This window comes from Coturnix japonica, chromosome 14, assembly GCF_001577835.2.
Source record: "Coturnix japonica isolate 7356 chromosome 14, Coturnix japonica 2.1, whole genome shotgun sequence".
Classification (NCBI taxonomy): domain Eukaryota; kingdom Metazoa; phylum Chordata; class Aves; order Galliformes; family Phasianidae; genus Coturnix; species Coturnix japonica.
In genome coordinates, this window is record NC_029529.1 from 8,779,052 (window position 1) to 8,796,447 (window position 17,396).

Below are 17,396 nucleotides of genomic sequence, written 5' to 3' on the forward strand. Positions count from 1 at the left end.
TTTATTAGGTTTCTAGTTTCTCTAGTTGCTGCATCATTGCTCAGACAACAGACTCAAATTGAATTCTCATTTCCCAGGGAATGTATTTTGAGCATAAAATGTCATGTATTTTTTCTTAGTGACTGTTAAGCAAAACTTTTACGTACTGAGAAACCTACGTGATTTCATCTTGGCTATTCCTCTGTGAGAAATAACCACAAAACAAAAATAACAGCACAGACTGACACTGCTTCTCCTCTATTAGATATAACAGGCCTAGAGATTCTTAGACAGACCTGGATGAATGCATTACTGGTGGAATGGATAAGCAAATGAGTAGAGAACTGCATATATTTGGAGTGGACTGACATCTCTCAGGTAATATTAGAAAAAAATTATCAGGCTGTCTGGATTTTAGCTGAAAATAAATCCAGTCCTTACCCCACATTTCCTCTCTATTCCTGTAACCCCTTTTTCCATCTTCGAGTGTTCGAATTTAGACACTTTAAAATGAATCAACCACTTAAACAGGCTCTTACTTTCAAGGGCTGCTTCTTATTGCATTCTATACCAAGCAGTTAATACTGTGGTCTTAAGCCTTGTCTGGCTCACATGCAAATATGTTCCTATGCACCAAAGTAATCCAGACCTGCTTGATTTTTCTCAGTGTGTGACTCTTGTTAGAAGCAAATCTGTTTATGAAAAACTTGCTCAGCAGCTATCCTTCTATATGGCTAACATTGCTGGAAATGTGTGAATAAAGTGAGAAAACGTCCTCTCAGTGAAATTTAAACCAATGCAACATCATCGTTCCTAATGTGATTTACAGCTTTTCTCTATGGGAAGCAGGGAGGCTGGCTTTCTTAGCAATGATCACTGCAACAGTGTATCAACAAAAGTGTACCAGGGATGTTATATACTGGACTGTATTTGTGTTGGTCCTGAAGCTTGATAAGCTTGTGCAGTCACTGATTACAGGGAATACATTATTCGAGTGGTTGCTTTAAATATTTTAAAGAATGAAACAGATGCTTTATAAGGACCTGTTAGTAACAGTTGAATGGGCTTCTCACCTTACTCTGCTGTATGGTCATTTCCCATGCTATATCCTATAGAGAGAGGTATATGCACTCTTGCCTCCTCAGTGTACTCCTTTACCCAGGCTTTGGCTCCTGTCTGCATTAGCAATTAAGGTCAGAGCAGCAGTGCAGTTTTGAATGGAGTCCCCTGATTACTTCCATTTAGTTTCTGCTGGTTCAGTTCTTAATGCAGTTCCTGCATGCATAAATTAGATTCCTCTCAAAGGAAAGGAAACCAGAAGCTTTGCTCCAAATGGTTTTTAGAGCCTGGTAAGACCATTAGGTTCTGAATCTGCTCAGAGAAGCTCTGCAGAAGAGATAGGAATAGCTGGAACTCTTCTCTGGGGCTATCATAGCCCTATCCACTTTGTGTTTCTTTGGTTTGTAATATTTTAGCATGATTCTCCATCTTCTAGAGGAGAGGTAGAAAAAATATCATTAAACAGGATTAGAATATCTCGTTGGCTTCTCCTCTCATTTACAGATTCCATACCGTATCTTTTCATGTGGCAGAAAACACGCTGAGTTTCAAAATCACATTAATTGCTTACCACCTCCAATGAGAAGCAGGGCACCAAACACATAAGCCAAATCCACCACACTGTATTTTGTACATTTGATTTTATTCATAAATTGAGTTCAGCACAATTTTTTCCTGAAGCCACGGTTAGTCAGGCTAATAGCTGGAGGTAAGTTGTGATGTGTGGTGAAGAAAAAATGGGGATTTCACTCTGGACTCCATTGGGTGGTGCAATTGCTGCATAGGCTGGATACAAGATCTACCTTGAAAGGCCGGGAGCAGGGAGTAACTGGAGTCTTCCTCTAAGTATAGTGAAAAACAGCTAGAAAGCAGAGCCACTCTGCAGCAAGTAAATGAAATGTAAAAATGAAAGAGGGGTCACTATTTCTGAAACAATATTTTGGTCAGGAAATAACAGTCAAGAACGAAGTGGCAGAATTGCCCACAGATTGAAGTATCATGAAATACTCAGTCTTAGTACTGAAGACAGCATTCGGCATCCTGAAAGAAACAGAATAGCTCAAACGAACCTTTACATGTAGTGTCTGTAGGAAGAATCTATACGGCTGCTAGAATCTGTATGGCGGTGAAATGGGGATTCTTGAAGGCTGTGAATCTATCCGAACTGTAAAAATCTATTCCAGAGATAAAAAGTTGGCAGATAAAAGAAAAATATGAAGATTTAATAATATAATCTTGTTCTAAAATAAGGAGGCATTTGACGTATTAGTAAAAAGAAATTATCCAGCTGTTTTCCTTAACTGTAACAAATCGTGCTAACAGCCAAGTCCATTTCAGAGCAGTGTGAATCTTTGATAAGACAATGCCTTTAATTTTCTTTCCTCACTTCTTGGGGAGAAGAGGAGGAAGAAAAACATAAACTTTAGATGGTAAGTAGAAAAGTGGAGATGGGTTCATACAGAACCCAATACAGATCTTCACAGAGCACTTTTGCCTATCAAGCATCTCACTTAGAATTAGAGCTGCTAGTTTTTATCAGTGAGTGTCACAGTAAGTCAGGAAAAAAGAAATGAAAGAAGCTGAGGTGGTGGCAATATGGTAAGTAATGTAACATATTTTGTTATGCACCAACTCCAGTTTTCTGTTTAAATCTTAACGTGAATCTGGAATAGCAATAATAGATCTATAGTAGATCTAAGAGGGGCCCAGGTTGAAAAGCATGTTGATTAGTCAGATAGAAAGTCAATTTCTTATTTATTTAATTAGAAATGAAATGCCATACGTAGATTTGTAGGCTGCAGATGTTTATTTCAGAACTTCGGAAAACTCACTGCCTGAGAAAGTTAATGATCACATGAAGTGACTTTCCTTGAAATCACGCTGGGTAGCATTAATTATGCTTTTTTAGTTTGTTTCTCTGTTTATTTATTGCTTTCCACAATTCCACTGCCTTCAACATCATTTCCAGTCAAAAACTTGCTGACTGATTTAGCATAATAGGAGGAATTTGTCAATCACTTTTATCTGTAGGGAAAATACTCCCCAAACTCCCAGGTTTGAAAAATCCAATATACACACATTGCTCGAGTGTATATGCAGAAGAAAACAAGTTAGGACAATTTAATACAACTTGTAACTATTCATCCTAGTTTACACTTAAATGTAAGGGTAAGCTTGTCAAACGTCACGCACAATTTATGTCACCCTTAAAGGCTAACATGTTCTTATGCAGACAGAAACATCACTGTGACATCTGAAATCAAATTAATTGGCCACGTTCTCCTGAACAATCCTTTATACTGGTTTCCTGCATTAAAACACACCGCTGTCAGACTTTCATTCATCTGTGCTTATTAGAGACTACTATTTGGCATTTTTCTTTGAAAGGTCTGAGCTGAAAGACTTGTGTATCATGTAGAAAGCACAGTGTAGCTTGCCCTTAATGCCATAAGTTAGGTAACGTGAAACATCAAGCCTAAGCACAGTGTAAGTGCGTATTGAGATCATCTGTGGAATTTTTGCATATGCATGTCGTCTGACAGAATCTGACTCATTCAAGTCTTTATTTTCTAATCACTCTAAGCTACTAAATAAGTAGCTGTACATGTCATTACACAGCAGCTTAAACTAATTCAAGTCAGCACTGCTTCAGTCCTACCTTTCCCCTTCTTTCCATATGACGCAGTCTCACATTCTCTTTGTGGGACATCTGTGTAATCCATGTAGAGCTAAGTCAGAGAGCTGACTAACAGGATGCAGACTGTGCTTTTTTTTTTTTTCCCCCACCAAAAAATACACTGTTGGGTCAGCATGGTGCCAGCACCCATATGATGGCAGACTGTTAATATGGGCTGTGTAATGCTGGCTTATGTTATTACAGCTGTTTGGAAATGCATGAATGGCTGAGCTGATTTAATAACTTGCTGTTACTGGAAGAAAAGGAGTAGCGATAGTTCTCCTGATCCTCGGCCAGACAAAATCTGCCCCTTTCTCTGTTTGCTTTATTTAATTTATACTTGTGCAATTTAGTAGCTAATAAATTTTTGGCATCTGAAGACTGGGCCTTGCCTGATGGAGAAAAGTCTATTTATGATTCTAGAATAATTAATTTGGCACCATACTGTGAACCCAAATGGGTCCAGAAGTGTTTTCTGCTGGGCTATCCCACATTGGTGTCCCATTGTTCATATATTGTACTCTGCATGCTTTCCATTTGCTGAGCCATTCATATTAGAATTTGAAGGGTATGGAGATGCCAGTCTATCTTGCCTCATGTAGACTTCATTAGCAAAGTGGGATCATCTCTCATAGAGTATGTTATGCTTAGTAACTTGTGTACTTTCCATGCTCCTGTTAGTAATAACAAGGAAGTTTTCACAATGTAGATTTTAAGTGTAAAACTTCTGGGGATATGCCAAGTAAGGAGACAGGATAGTGCAAAATCCAGTAATGATTCAGGTCCCTTAAGTGATCATTTTTGGCCCTGTGATGATTATAGTGTTATGCAGTGTGGTAAGTATGGTGAACCTATTTGATTTCCTGCACCAGCTGATTTTTTTTTTCCTTTCGTATAGCTGGTGATCTTGTTTTAAGGAGAATTCTTTGAAAAATCTTCAGTCTTAGAACTAGACAACAATATATTTTAACTTAAACTGCACTGCCGAGCTACATGAGCTCTGCTAGGAAACTGAAAGGAATACTGTTCATTGATCAGAATTTATGTTCTTCATTACTGAGCATAGTGAAATACTGCAGTATGGTAAGGGTGTTACTTAATGCTGTGAAACTGATAATTACCACTGCGCAGTACAATTCAGTTCAATGTTAGTGCTTTCTGCATCCAGTATTTGGAATTCGATCTCCTGGAAGAGAAAGAAAATGCAAGGGTTAGAATGTATACATTTGTAAAGAAGACTTTAGGAATGTTAGGAAAATGCTGGTTTTAGGACAGCACTGGAGTCTGCCTCAGGTATTCATTTCAACCCATTCAAATTAGGATGCTATTATATGAGGTAGTTGCCAAATTATGTCTGTTGAACTATACAGACTGAAATAGCATTAAGGCTTTCAAAACTGCTTGAACAGTAAGTTTAAGAAAAGAAAGAATGTGAAGTCACTGAAGTTACTATTTAGCAATGTCTTTAATTTCTTGAAATATGGTATAATGTATCTCAGACCTGTAAGTGGGAGAAACCAACTTGTGTTAACAATTGGTTATTTTAAATAGTGTGAAAAAAATCCACCTACTGCATGAGTTAGCATCTGAATTGGTATTCAGAGCTAAGAATTGGTGGTGCAGGATCCTTTTAGGGGTATTATTAGGAGAGTCCCTGGAAAATGCTGGTTTTAAGAAGTCTATTTCACCTGTGTACTAAGAGATATGTATTCCTATTCATTGGTATATTTTTAGAGATTATGGGGTGAAAAGAGACAGACCATTGGTAGTCAGTGTGGAGGGCAGAAAGTGGCTGAGCACAGCTGTAAGCAACAATAGCAGTGAAAAAATACATGTAGCAGAAACTGGAAGTGGGGGATTGCAAAAGGTTAACAGATTTTGATAGAGGAAGATGAGTAGATTATAGACAAATAAAGTGCAAAATGGAACAAGCAAACTGTATCCAGGACAAACTTCAATGCAGATGAGTCAGAACAAGCTGACACACCATAGTATGCCATAGCTGCAATATCAAAGGCAAGATGAAATTCCCATCTTTGCCTTATTTTAGGCAGTCAGGCAGTCTTTAAAGAAAAACAAGTAAACCTGTAATGAGGAAAGTGCAGATCTTAGAACAACTGCTCTGATTCAGTTGCTGTCAAGGCCCTGAGGGCACTAATAGATCTTAATTGCCCTGATCAGCCTTTGCTGGAGCCTCCAACCACACCATGGGGCTGGGCCCCATTTAATCTCAGACCCTGCTGTGTTGGTTGGGCTGTCTTCCTGTGTGGCAATGTCTAGGCCTTGTTGTGCTGTTATTTTGGGGGGGGGGGGGGCTGCCAACCTATAACAAAAATTAGAGCCAGACTAATAAGCTGTATTTCTTTGCCAACTGATCTTATTAGTATTCTTCTGGGATTGATGTCCCAGGCCCAGAGCCTTGAGCACAGGTTGGCTTTCCTTATCTATAAAGGAATTAAGTAATTTGTGGACTTGTAGAAGCAGGGGAGCTGGGAGCTTTTGGCAGTGATGATTTTAGCTGTATCCTCAATCGTCAGTGTCCCTATGTGATTTTGCTGTTGCAGAGGATATCTGCCTACCTTACTTCTGGTGATTGTTGGTTTTCCTAATTAAAAATAAAACAACAATGTTATGGTGTTGCTTTGAATGAGAATTCAAAGGTGTGGAGCCTGAAGGCTTCAAAGTTAAGGAGCTAAACTGTATTTTTATCTTCAAAGTACAGATTTTATTGTTTCTGCTCTGGAAAAGCATATGAGCTGAGAGCTCCTGCACTGTGCGGTGGTGAGATGTGCTGCTGATCAGCAGGTGGGCAGCACAGTGCCTTGGTGCAATGAAGCTTAACAGACATTTAACAAATCTATCATATGTAGTTTAGTAAATGAAACATGCAGTTGCAGACAGTGAAGACGGCTTCCTTCCCCTTAGTATAGGGCAGCATCGAGCATTCTCATGCTTTACATAAATAACACAGTTGTCTGGAGCAAAGGTTTGTGTGCTTCTGTAATATACAGCATATAACATTGATGTGGCACTTCTTCTGTTAAAATAATTCAGCCTGTCCTAAAAACAGTTTTAATGGTGGGGGGAAAAGGGTAGAACCCTTGTTCCAAAGTTCCTCAGCATGTTTGGCAGCTCCTGTATGAGACAGCACTGTGCAGTCCGTCATTCATGTTGAGGCTGCATTTCCATTTGTTTGCTGTGTTTTTTCCATAAGGGTGAACTTTGCTGTTAATCCTACTCATGAGAAATTAAAGCTGATCACCTCCTCATCTTTGTTTTGGATCCTTTGTTGTCTCTCCTCTTGTATTACTGGTCTCTAAAATGAGAGTTGAACTTGTTCTTCCGGAACGTTTGGAAGACCATACTGTGCACAGGATGATCTGTGATGCATGTGAAGCTTCAGCTTTGGGACATACATGTAAAAAGGCATTTACCAGCACATACAGTTTCTAGCATTTCAGTTCTAAGTTCTCCAAATGTTTTCCTATGTTGCTCTCTATAAATCCATGATTGCTTTATTTTAACTTACACTTTCTTTATTGCAATACATGATCACTGCATAGTTGTGTGTATGCTGCTTTTGAGTCATGTCTGTATAGCTGTGGAGCTGCTGAAAGCCAAGCTGTTCTTGTGTCTGTGTTGTACTGGCCTACCATGCGTGCTCTCTGCATATCTTAAAGCAGGTGTGCCCAACCCATGGCTTGCAGGCCTCAGAATCTCTGAGCCTCTTGAACAAAGATGATGTGTGGATAAATGCAATGCCTGTAAAAGGGGAACTTTATTATCTCTGCCAGCGTGTGAAAAAAAAACAAGCTGAAAATTTTGAGTGATATGTTATGCAGCTGTTGGCTGCTGGTGATATTTGTATAGCCTAAAGTAAATATTAAAATGTTGCTTATCATTCTTGTATTTCATTTCTGTACTTGGTAGTATGAATGTTCATGTCAGCACAAACTCATATGTATGCTAATCACTTAACTATTATATCTCAAACAGCAGGAACACCTACTCAAAGGCAGAAGACAGAACAATTTGCTAGGCATTTATGCAAAAGCCCTGTCTATTAGTTTAAGGATGATGTTTCTAGCCATCTAGTTTTCAGGTATTAGCAAATAACTGGTTCTCAGAGAACTTTTTAGGAGGGTAAGAAAATCAAGAAACAGTTGAGTCTCTGAAATCAAAACTTTAAAGGGTAATGGTTGGTTAAGTAAAGGAGGTTTCATTTTTTTTAGCTGGTGTCTTCACTGCACAGTTGGTGTCAGATTTTCTATCATTTAGAGATAAGCGCTAAAAGTCAGTCTAATTTTGTTGATTACAAGTTGGTTTTCTTATTCTTAAGCAATAAAAATATACCTTCTTATAACTTATTTCAACCAATTTTAGATACCTTCAAATGAAGCTTCAAAATTAAAGCATTTCTTTTCAGCAGTGCAGTGTTTTCTAAGTTGTCTGGTTTTATTTGTTTGCCTGACTAGAAACCTGAGCAGGCACTCATATACTGCATGTATGCCTTTATTTTGGATGCATATTCTTTGTTCCCTTTGACCAATAATCTTCAGCTGCATGCAAATTTAGGAGCTACTGAAACTAGAAACAACAATCAACTATATTCATGAGTTCAGTGTAGCTGGGACCTCTCCCACCTTCCTGTTCAAGACCTTTGCTGTCATGCTATGCTTGAATTACTCTGCATGATGTTGTTAATTTAGACTCATACATATTTTATGCTGAATAACTACTTACTACTTTATATTAATCACAAATATCTCATAGTTACTGCAACAATAGGCCGTACACCACACAGCTGCATGAAGAAAGCTAAAACTGAAAGAAAATGAATAGCCACATCCTGTTCGTTATACAGATAGGTAGGGAGGTGTTCCTTCAGGAGGTAGGAGATGTGGGCTACATCCTCACTGATCCTGCCTGCTGGTTGAATGCTCTGCTGAAGTGATGTTCACCATGTATCTGATCATGGTTGAAAAGCAAGCATCTAGAAATAGAGAAGTTGTTAATACATATGTCCATAATAGGAAAATAAAACAAACTCGGTATTGATTCTGCCAAGATGGTTACATTCTTGAATGTGAGATATAGAAGATGGTAAAAGTATATTTTCCCTCTAATTCTGCTGGGAAGCAACAGTTCACAAATGATTTTTGCAACCTTTTTTTCATCCTTTGATTACTTGACCTTTCTGTTCTGATTTCTCCTTACTGCTCCATGACTTTGGACTTTCTGGAAAGCAACTTGTGATTCTTCAGTGTTTTCATTCTTCAGGAGCCTGTTTGGAGATGCACTAACAAGAATCTCTATTTTACAAAAATCCTGAGTATTTTATTTTTCTTATCTCATTACAAATGCTAATCAGTTCTGATGGTCTTGGCTGAGCTTCTGATACAAAGTTAATTATGCCTTGTTAATACACTGAGAGAGGCAAACAATGCTTTAATCTTTATAGAAGAAATGCAGATACTGTCTGAAAAACTACTAGTAAGGCAGTTTTCCAAAGCTGTTCAATACCACAGCTTGGTGTTGGTAATGGGCTATTATAATAAAAGATAAACTTCTTTATAGGATTTAAAGCTGTAATTAGTAAATGTGCAGCTGAGGATTGGGTCAGCTAAATTAGTAAAGTGGGTATTAAAATTCCTGTTGTGCTTATGGGTCAGTGAGAAACTGACTGACTGCCAATCTCTTTGACTCATCTTAATGCCTCAATTAGCATAAAGCAGTTCATTTATAGATTAACTTGCCGCTCAAAGATTTGAGGCTAAGGATGAGATGACTGATGGGAGATTAGAGTGTAGTTTTGTGGTGTAAATGAGAGGTTGCCATTTATCAGGAATAACAAGTTCATCCTTCCATAATTCTAGAATGAAACTGTGGTGTAAAGTCAGTCTCCAATTTGTTTATAAGCCCCCTTAAGTACTGGAAGGCTGCAGTGCGGTCTCCCCCAGATCCTTCTCTTCTCTGGGCTGAACAGCCCTGCCTTTCTTTGTGGTAGAGATGCTCCAGCCTTCTGATCATCTTCACAGCCTCTTATAAACCCACTCTTGAGCTCAGGACCCCAGACCTGGCTGCAGTGTTCCTGGTGGGGCCTCATGAGAGAAGAGCAAAGGGGAGAAAGTCACCTCCTTCAACCTCCTGGCCATTCTTCTTTTGATGAAGCCCAAGATACAGTTGGCCCTCCAGGCTGCAAGGTCTTGAGGGTATGTTAGATGGGATGGGTTGTTGTAATGCACTTTAGAGTACAAGAGCCGTGGAAGTGCTTTGGTTTTTATCAGTGAAGTTCCCTCAGCAGTTTTCTCCCATCCACTTTATTTTCTGGGCAGAGGAGTTCAAAGCATGTGAACATATTCCATATGAGCCGTTAAAAGCATTGAGGGTTCAACTTTTGGCCATTTTTTTCCTATTGCTATGTCATATGGCTGAGTTCTGATTTTGCTGTGAAGGTGTAAATGTGACTGACAGTGGTTGTGGAGTTGGACATTTGGGTGAAGCGTTTTTGAGCTGAAATAAGCATTAAGACTTTAATGTTTCATAGCTTGTGATGGCTTTTTAAGGATTCTGTACACTGGGTTCCTGAACTTGCTGTAGTGTCACGTGGATGCTGCTGAGGCTTTCCAATTCTGGCTTCACTCTGCAGCATTAACTGTTGGAAACTCACTATAAGCATCTGTTTTCTAGGCATTTCTCCACTTCTTTTTTAAAAAACACTGTAAAGTACCAGGAAAATGTAACCTACCAAAGCAAAGGAAAATGAATCCCTCAAATCCGTGCAGTGCGCTTTTTTATCCAGGTAAGACAGTATTTATGGTATTTATGAGACTCCAAGGGGTTCTTTGAAATTCAGGGTTTGTGAGTGCTTGAGCAAGAGGAAGGGATTTTCAGGGGGATGTTAATTTTGACCACATAGTGATAACAGATGAGTTTTGGAACAGTTAAGATATGTTAAAAGATAAATGATGTCCTCTTTCATGCTTATGTAAAGTATCTGATTAACTGATAAGCAGAAATCTTTTGTGTTTATATCTTGTTTAAATCTCATCTCATAAATGCTTTAGATGAGGCACTCATTTTTGATGTGCTGCTTAAAGGTCACTGGGTACAGCCTTTGGAATAATGTCAATTTATAATTAATACTAGAAGTTCAAAGTTTCTAAGCTGTAACTTAGGATGAAATAGAATGAAACATATGAAATAAAAGTAATACACATTAGGATGAGGCAAATTACTAAATTTAGCTTAGCTTTCTAATTTGAGAGCTTAGCCATAAATATGAATTATTAGCTAATTTAATTAATTGTGTGGGCATATAATCATGTTCTCTTGCATGTCAAAATTTCTTAACCAGCTATGAGTCCAACTTTTGTTAATGCAGTAGTGAAAATCTTCAGTCTTCCCTTTATTGGGGTAGATGAAGGTCAAAATTATGAACTGAAACATGGCCAAACCTTTCCCCTGGCAAAAAATAAAAGTGAAAAAAATGTCCTGAGACAGGTGAGGTATGAGCTGAAAAATTCATACAACCCTACCTAGGAGATGTATATATTTTTTTTTCTTAAAGGGCTTATAGAAATATCAGTGTCACATTTCAGTTGCTACCTCTTCAGGTGGAACTGATATTGTGAGGATGCTTTGATTTGAAATGTTGAGTTCTTGCACCTTGAGTAGTTCACAATAGAAAATACAAGTGCTCTTTTAAGTACAGTTCCTAATATATCGTTGTCTGGATAGAGGTGAGATGTTTGCTCAGGTGGCTCTTGCTTTTGTCAGTTATGGCAGGCCAGCTTGACTGTGGAAGCTCTACATTCATTACTATTACTCTTCCAGTGATTTTTTGGTGTGTGTTGGTACCTCTCCATACAGGCAGCTGTATGAAAGTGAGAGCAGAGTGCTGGCAAGGAAGCAAAATTCTTCTGCAGTGCAAATTCATTTGCTTTGCTTTATTACCTGCGCTGCCAATAAAATAGAGAAACTGCCCATTAGTAGCGGTTTACTTCATGGGTCCGTAACATCTCAAGGAAACAGTGTAAATTCAACCAGAGCACAGTTTGTGATATGAATCATGTACAACTGCAGAGCTCTGCACCATCGTTCATTAAAGGCTATTATCCATCTTTCATTTGTAAATATTACTCCAGCTATGACTGAGAGGACAGGTTGTTGAAGACAGATTGGAAATTACCTTCTGAATGAAAATAGAAAAGCTAAAGAAACCATTAAAAATTACCTACTACACAGCTGAAAAATAAATATTTGAAATCACTTCAGTAGCAATGAGTAATTGTTAATTAAAATGTCTCACTGTGTATGTGTTTCACAACTACTTTAGTCATAAATAAACCTCTTCTAGTGCTGTTGAGTCAGTATTTGATAGGGAACATCTAAACAATCATGGTTATCTGAACTGGCTTCTAGCAGTGAACTCTGTTCTGCAGATCTGAAGATTTAACTTCTCAATATGTGAAGAAATAAGATCAAGGGTTGTTTTGGTTTTGTTTTGTTTTGTTGTAATAGAGCTGTTTATTTTTATGCTTCTTGTAGGAAACTGTTGAAGGTAAAATCCTCTATTCTTTGTTCAAAAAATTAAGAAGAAAATCAAACTTGTGTTTTTTTGCAATACGAGTATTACTATTGATCATGAAGCAGGATTAAGCCAGAATCCTCGCTTGTTGAAGGACATTAAGATGTGGCTGAGTTTATTGGTCTAACACCACTTTTGGTTGTGTGAATTAATATGTGCTGCCTATCTTTAAAGTTAGCCATAAAGGGGTTTACTTGTGTGTCCTTTTATTTTGCATAGGGTTGGGCTGGTAGCCCAAACGATCACAGTAATGATTTTGGTTCTAGGATTGCAACATATTTGTTTCAAAGCAGCTTCTGATGCTTCTATTTAATGATCATAAAAAAGCTTCTTTTTAATGATCATAATTTTCATAAAGGCATGAGTGAGTTGGAACAGAATGAATGATGGAGTCTTGATGACTCCTGAAAGCAGGTTGCATTACCAGCTTGCTTGTGTCCACAACAGAAGGCCACAGTTGCCTTTGGCAGGTCCACTTGAAATTATCCATCTTCTACTCTAGAGGAACTCTCCTGTGGGGTGGGAGTGAAGTGAGTTGGCTAAAGCCACTCCAGTATTTTGCAGTATGATGCTTTTTTTCTTAAAGAGATATAAAAAACAAACCAATTATGTTCTAGTTGGAGAAACTTGTGAGTATTTGAAGTGTAGGTAGCAATTTAGTAGTGGTTGTAGTGCAAATGTCAGAGTGAGAGTCTGCAAAATAAAATAAAATATTTTTTGGTGTTTGTTTAATTTGGAGATGAGTAGCTTTCAGTGAAGTGAATGGATGGCACCTGCTGTGTGCCCATTATGCTGAGGCTTCAGTGGCAGAATGTGCATTGTCTTGGCAAGGAAAAAATTTTGTACTTTTCCACATTTTATCCTAGTTAAGAGGCTGAAAAGTAGAAGTGAATTGAGGCATTTGTACTGCATTACCAGTAAGGTGTTCCTTAAGGTTCTTCTAAGAACAGGAGAAATGTGATGGAAATGGACTGTTAATGGTCAGCCACCAGTCTTTATTTTAATCCGTTAAGTACTGGAATTCTGTGGGAACCAACTTTTTTTTTTCATCACTTGAAAATGGACAAATTATTAAATGAATTTTTGTTTCTGTGATTTTGTAAACCCTGGAAATGAGTCATGTGGGGTTTTGAAAACAGAACAGGCTCCTGTAGTAGACATCACTCTTGCTGAGCGTAGGGACTTCTATCTGGCTCCTGGGGAATCTTCTGTTGTACTGCTTGAGGTGAATTAGGTGTATACTTAAATGTAAAAAGATCTAATGAGCAATGGGAAGGGTCTAAGGTGCAAAGTTGATTCCCTACATACACTGGCACAAGCAGTCATTCTGTGGGCATGAGCATGGTGTCTGGAGGCCAGGCTAGGTGGGACCCTGAGAAACCTGGGCTATCATGAGTGGCACCACTGCCCATGGCAGAGGGATTGGAACTGGCTGATCTTTAAGATATCTTCCAACCCAGGCCATTCTATGAACTCTGTTCACTAGAGATATCCTCTGAGCGCTGGCATTCCACCATTGCTGTGGAACTGATCAGAAAGGGCAGCTTTACACCCTGACGTGGATTTGATCTGATTCTGGCATTCCTGCTTCCTGCCAGCTTAACCGGCTCTGCAGTCAGACCCTCTTGCCCTCCATACCAGCTCACTCCTTGGTCCCTTCTCTGGTCTCAAATGCAAGACTGCAGTATTTTGTAGAACTGGCTACTGGAGGATTTATCTCACTTTTCCAGTATGAAATGGTTTCTGTGTTTTCTTGTTGTCCCATTTTGGTTTCAGACTCCTAGCTGAATTTTCAAGACCCACTTTTCAATACTTCTCCTCAACAGTTCATTAATCTAAGCTTGTGTCCCAGAACTGCTGCTGTCACTGAGAATACGTAAGCTCTGAATTCTAGCTTGGAAATATCCAGTTTCTTAAGATTTAGGTCAGAAGCTGATGCAAGCATAATAATTTATAATAATGAAACTAGGGCAAAACAAAACAAAAATAAAACAACAATAAATGAGGCTTTTCAAGTATGGAGAGAGGAATAATCCACTACATGCAGATAGCAAGCATATCATGAGTTGAGACAACAAATTACTGCCCTGTACCAAATTAAGCTGTACAGACCCACTCAAGCAGTTTTCTGTAGTAACCATTGTTCAGTTCCTTCTTGCTTAGTCTTTCCCTTTCTGCTTGTGTAGAATGGTGGCATCTATGAATATTACTGTAGCTTGCAAGGAACAAAAATGGACTTAGCAAAGAGAAGGCTATTTGTCTCAGTGCACAATGATCAACAGTATAAACTGAAAATCTGCTCATAAAGAGATTAATTTCCTGTGATTATGCATTAATTAGTTAACTATCTTTAAATGTGTTGCCAGTATGCTTGATAATTTTATACATAACTCAGTCATGTGCCCCTCTTTGATGTGATTACATCTTTAAGTTGGTAATTTCATATTTCTATTTAAAGTATAGCAATTCTGGGTGAAATACGATATTGAGCATTTTGTTGTCATTTTTGTATACTTGTTGTAAATTCATGCTGTAATTCTGATGTTTCTTCTGTTTTTTGAGTTATAATGTAGGACTTCTACTGAAATTTTGTATGAATGAAATATCCTGTTCTTCCCCTGTGGACAAGGGATCCATTGTGTTAAATGAAACTAAATCTGTTGGGGAATATCTTTGTTATGTTAGTGTTGATTCTTTCTACAAATAAAATGTGTGCAAATCTGTGTAACTTCTGAGAGATATTGGAGGCGGTGCTCATAGAATGTTATGGGTTAACCTTCCCAAAAATGAGCTGGTGGAGAAAGACTCAGTGCATAACAAAGTAGTCATCCCAGGTAGTAAGGTGGATACTATGGTATAATTCTGGGGGTTTGCAGCAATTAATCCTCTCAGATCTTCTCAAAACACATCATGAAGAAGGCAGAGCAGTGCATAAACTTCACTGGATGCGTTGGGATCCTGCTGGACTGGCAGTTGTTTTGAGGAGTGAAGGCAGATAGAAAGGGGCACACAAGGTAAAATGCTGTTAATGTGTTCTACTTCTGAACAGAAATGGGCTGTATTTTTTTCTGGCCATTTATTCAGTAGAAAATATGGATTTGGGTCACCTGAAAGTATGATATTTCTCTCTAATCCTATTGAGCTTGTCCAGTTGTTGAAGTAGTAATTTTAGCCAAATATTCTTGAAACAATGTTATCTTGCTCAGAAAAGTGAATGTGCCACACTTCCTTCAAAACAATATTGCTCTCTTTAAATCAAAAGTTTGTTTTCCTGTTTTGGATTAACTAGTGAACTGAAAATATCCTTCATTCAGATGGCAGTATTTGTGATGCTTCTACTGGAGGAAGCTACAGACAATTCAAAGCTTCAAAGTAAATCTTCTTTAATGTGTTTAAAAAACATGCGAGACACTCCTTGATGGGAAACAGAACATTTCTGTAATATTATGTAAAAGTAAAGAAGCTGAGGAAAAAAGAGGCTAGGTGAGTCATCACTGAGAAAGCTGCTGGCAAAACATTTGCCCATGTTCTCTGGAAGGCTGGAGTACAAGTGGGGAGCCCTTCTCTAGTTAGAGCAAATCCCACCCTCTGTTCTTTCTTCTGGCTTGACCTGTAGAAATCACTTAACTTTTCAGCCATGATTTCTTAAAGTTTTTGTAAATGCAGTACAGACTTGGTTCACAGTGCCTTCACATACAGGATTGCTATAGTATGCTGAGAAAAAAATGTAATGTAGAAGAGTTTAAATCTTTAGGTGGGCAAGGTTCCTAGCTGTGCTGCACCATTCTGTGTCATGCCTTGAATGCAATGATGGTGCAGCACCAACCACAGTCCTGCTGAAGTGAATTTGCTATTCCGGTGCTGGAGCAGCAGGAGGAATGTTGGGGTAAAATCTGATCTGTCAAGCATACAAACAGGGCAGAGTTGGTAGTTTACAAGAGATAGTGATAACCTTCACATAAAGACTGTGAGATAGCTGAAGCCTGTTCTTCAATGAGATGGTGCTTGCTTTGGCTGTACCCTAGGCTCCCTGACAAGTCTTTCTTCAAAATCTTGTAAGGAAGCAAAAAACACCTGAATTAAACTGTGGGATGAAAGCACAAACTCAGAGATGACCTAGGAGTGGCAACCAAGATGTGAATAATTTGATCTCAGCTCTGTGTCCTTGTAGAGGAGGAGGGGGAAGGTATACAGGAAGGAGTATCTGCTCTGTATTCTTTAGTTTTCCCCTGCAGGCAGGCTATGGCAGCGTGTAACTGTAAGCTACTAAAAGAAAAGAAGCTGCAGTTCCACCTAGGAACTTGGCATGTTCTTAAATAGATATGCAGGGTTGGAGTATATGCCTGCAGCCTTCACAGGGTGATTAGAAGAGCATCACAAGAAATAAAGAAAAATCCTAGCTCTGCACTCAACAAAATAAAGAACCTCAACTCTCCAGGCAGTGATCTGAAAGGATGATCTGAATTCAGAAAGGTTTTGTCTGTCAGTTCTCACCAGGGTCAGGAAAGAAAGCAAGCATCATCTGTAATTTGTTTTGCTTGTGTGTATTCTCCAGAGTTCTTAAAGGCACTTCATGTGCACACAAGCTTTGTCTGTATGCTTGTTATGTTTGGTAAATGTTCCCATGCCCCAAGCGGTCAAGCCTTGCGAAGACTTGAATAATGGGATTTCTTCAATGCTAGCTATGCTCAGACTGATTTATTTGTTCTTGCTGTTTGTTCTGGTAGTATCTGAAGAGTTAAATGCACTCTTAGCTCTGGTTCTTTGCTTGGCTCACCTCCGATGCAATGCAGTGCTGCAACTACACTGCACTGTCAGTTTACATCAGGTTATACCATAACAATTTTTGAATCAATGAGGTTGCGTTGTTTTCCTTTCCTCTTGTTAGATGCTTGCTGAGCAATCAGAGCTGCATGGTAACGTCTCCAGGAGCAGTTACAGATCATACCTTGACAAATAATTTGATGTGGACAATATGTGGATAGCTTCTGAAACAGCTTCAGTGTAAACAATATAAATATAGCTGTGTACTGGAAATCTTCAACCTAGTTTTGAATGTAGCTTCCATGCGGAAGGAAACTAAAATAACTT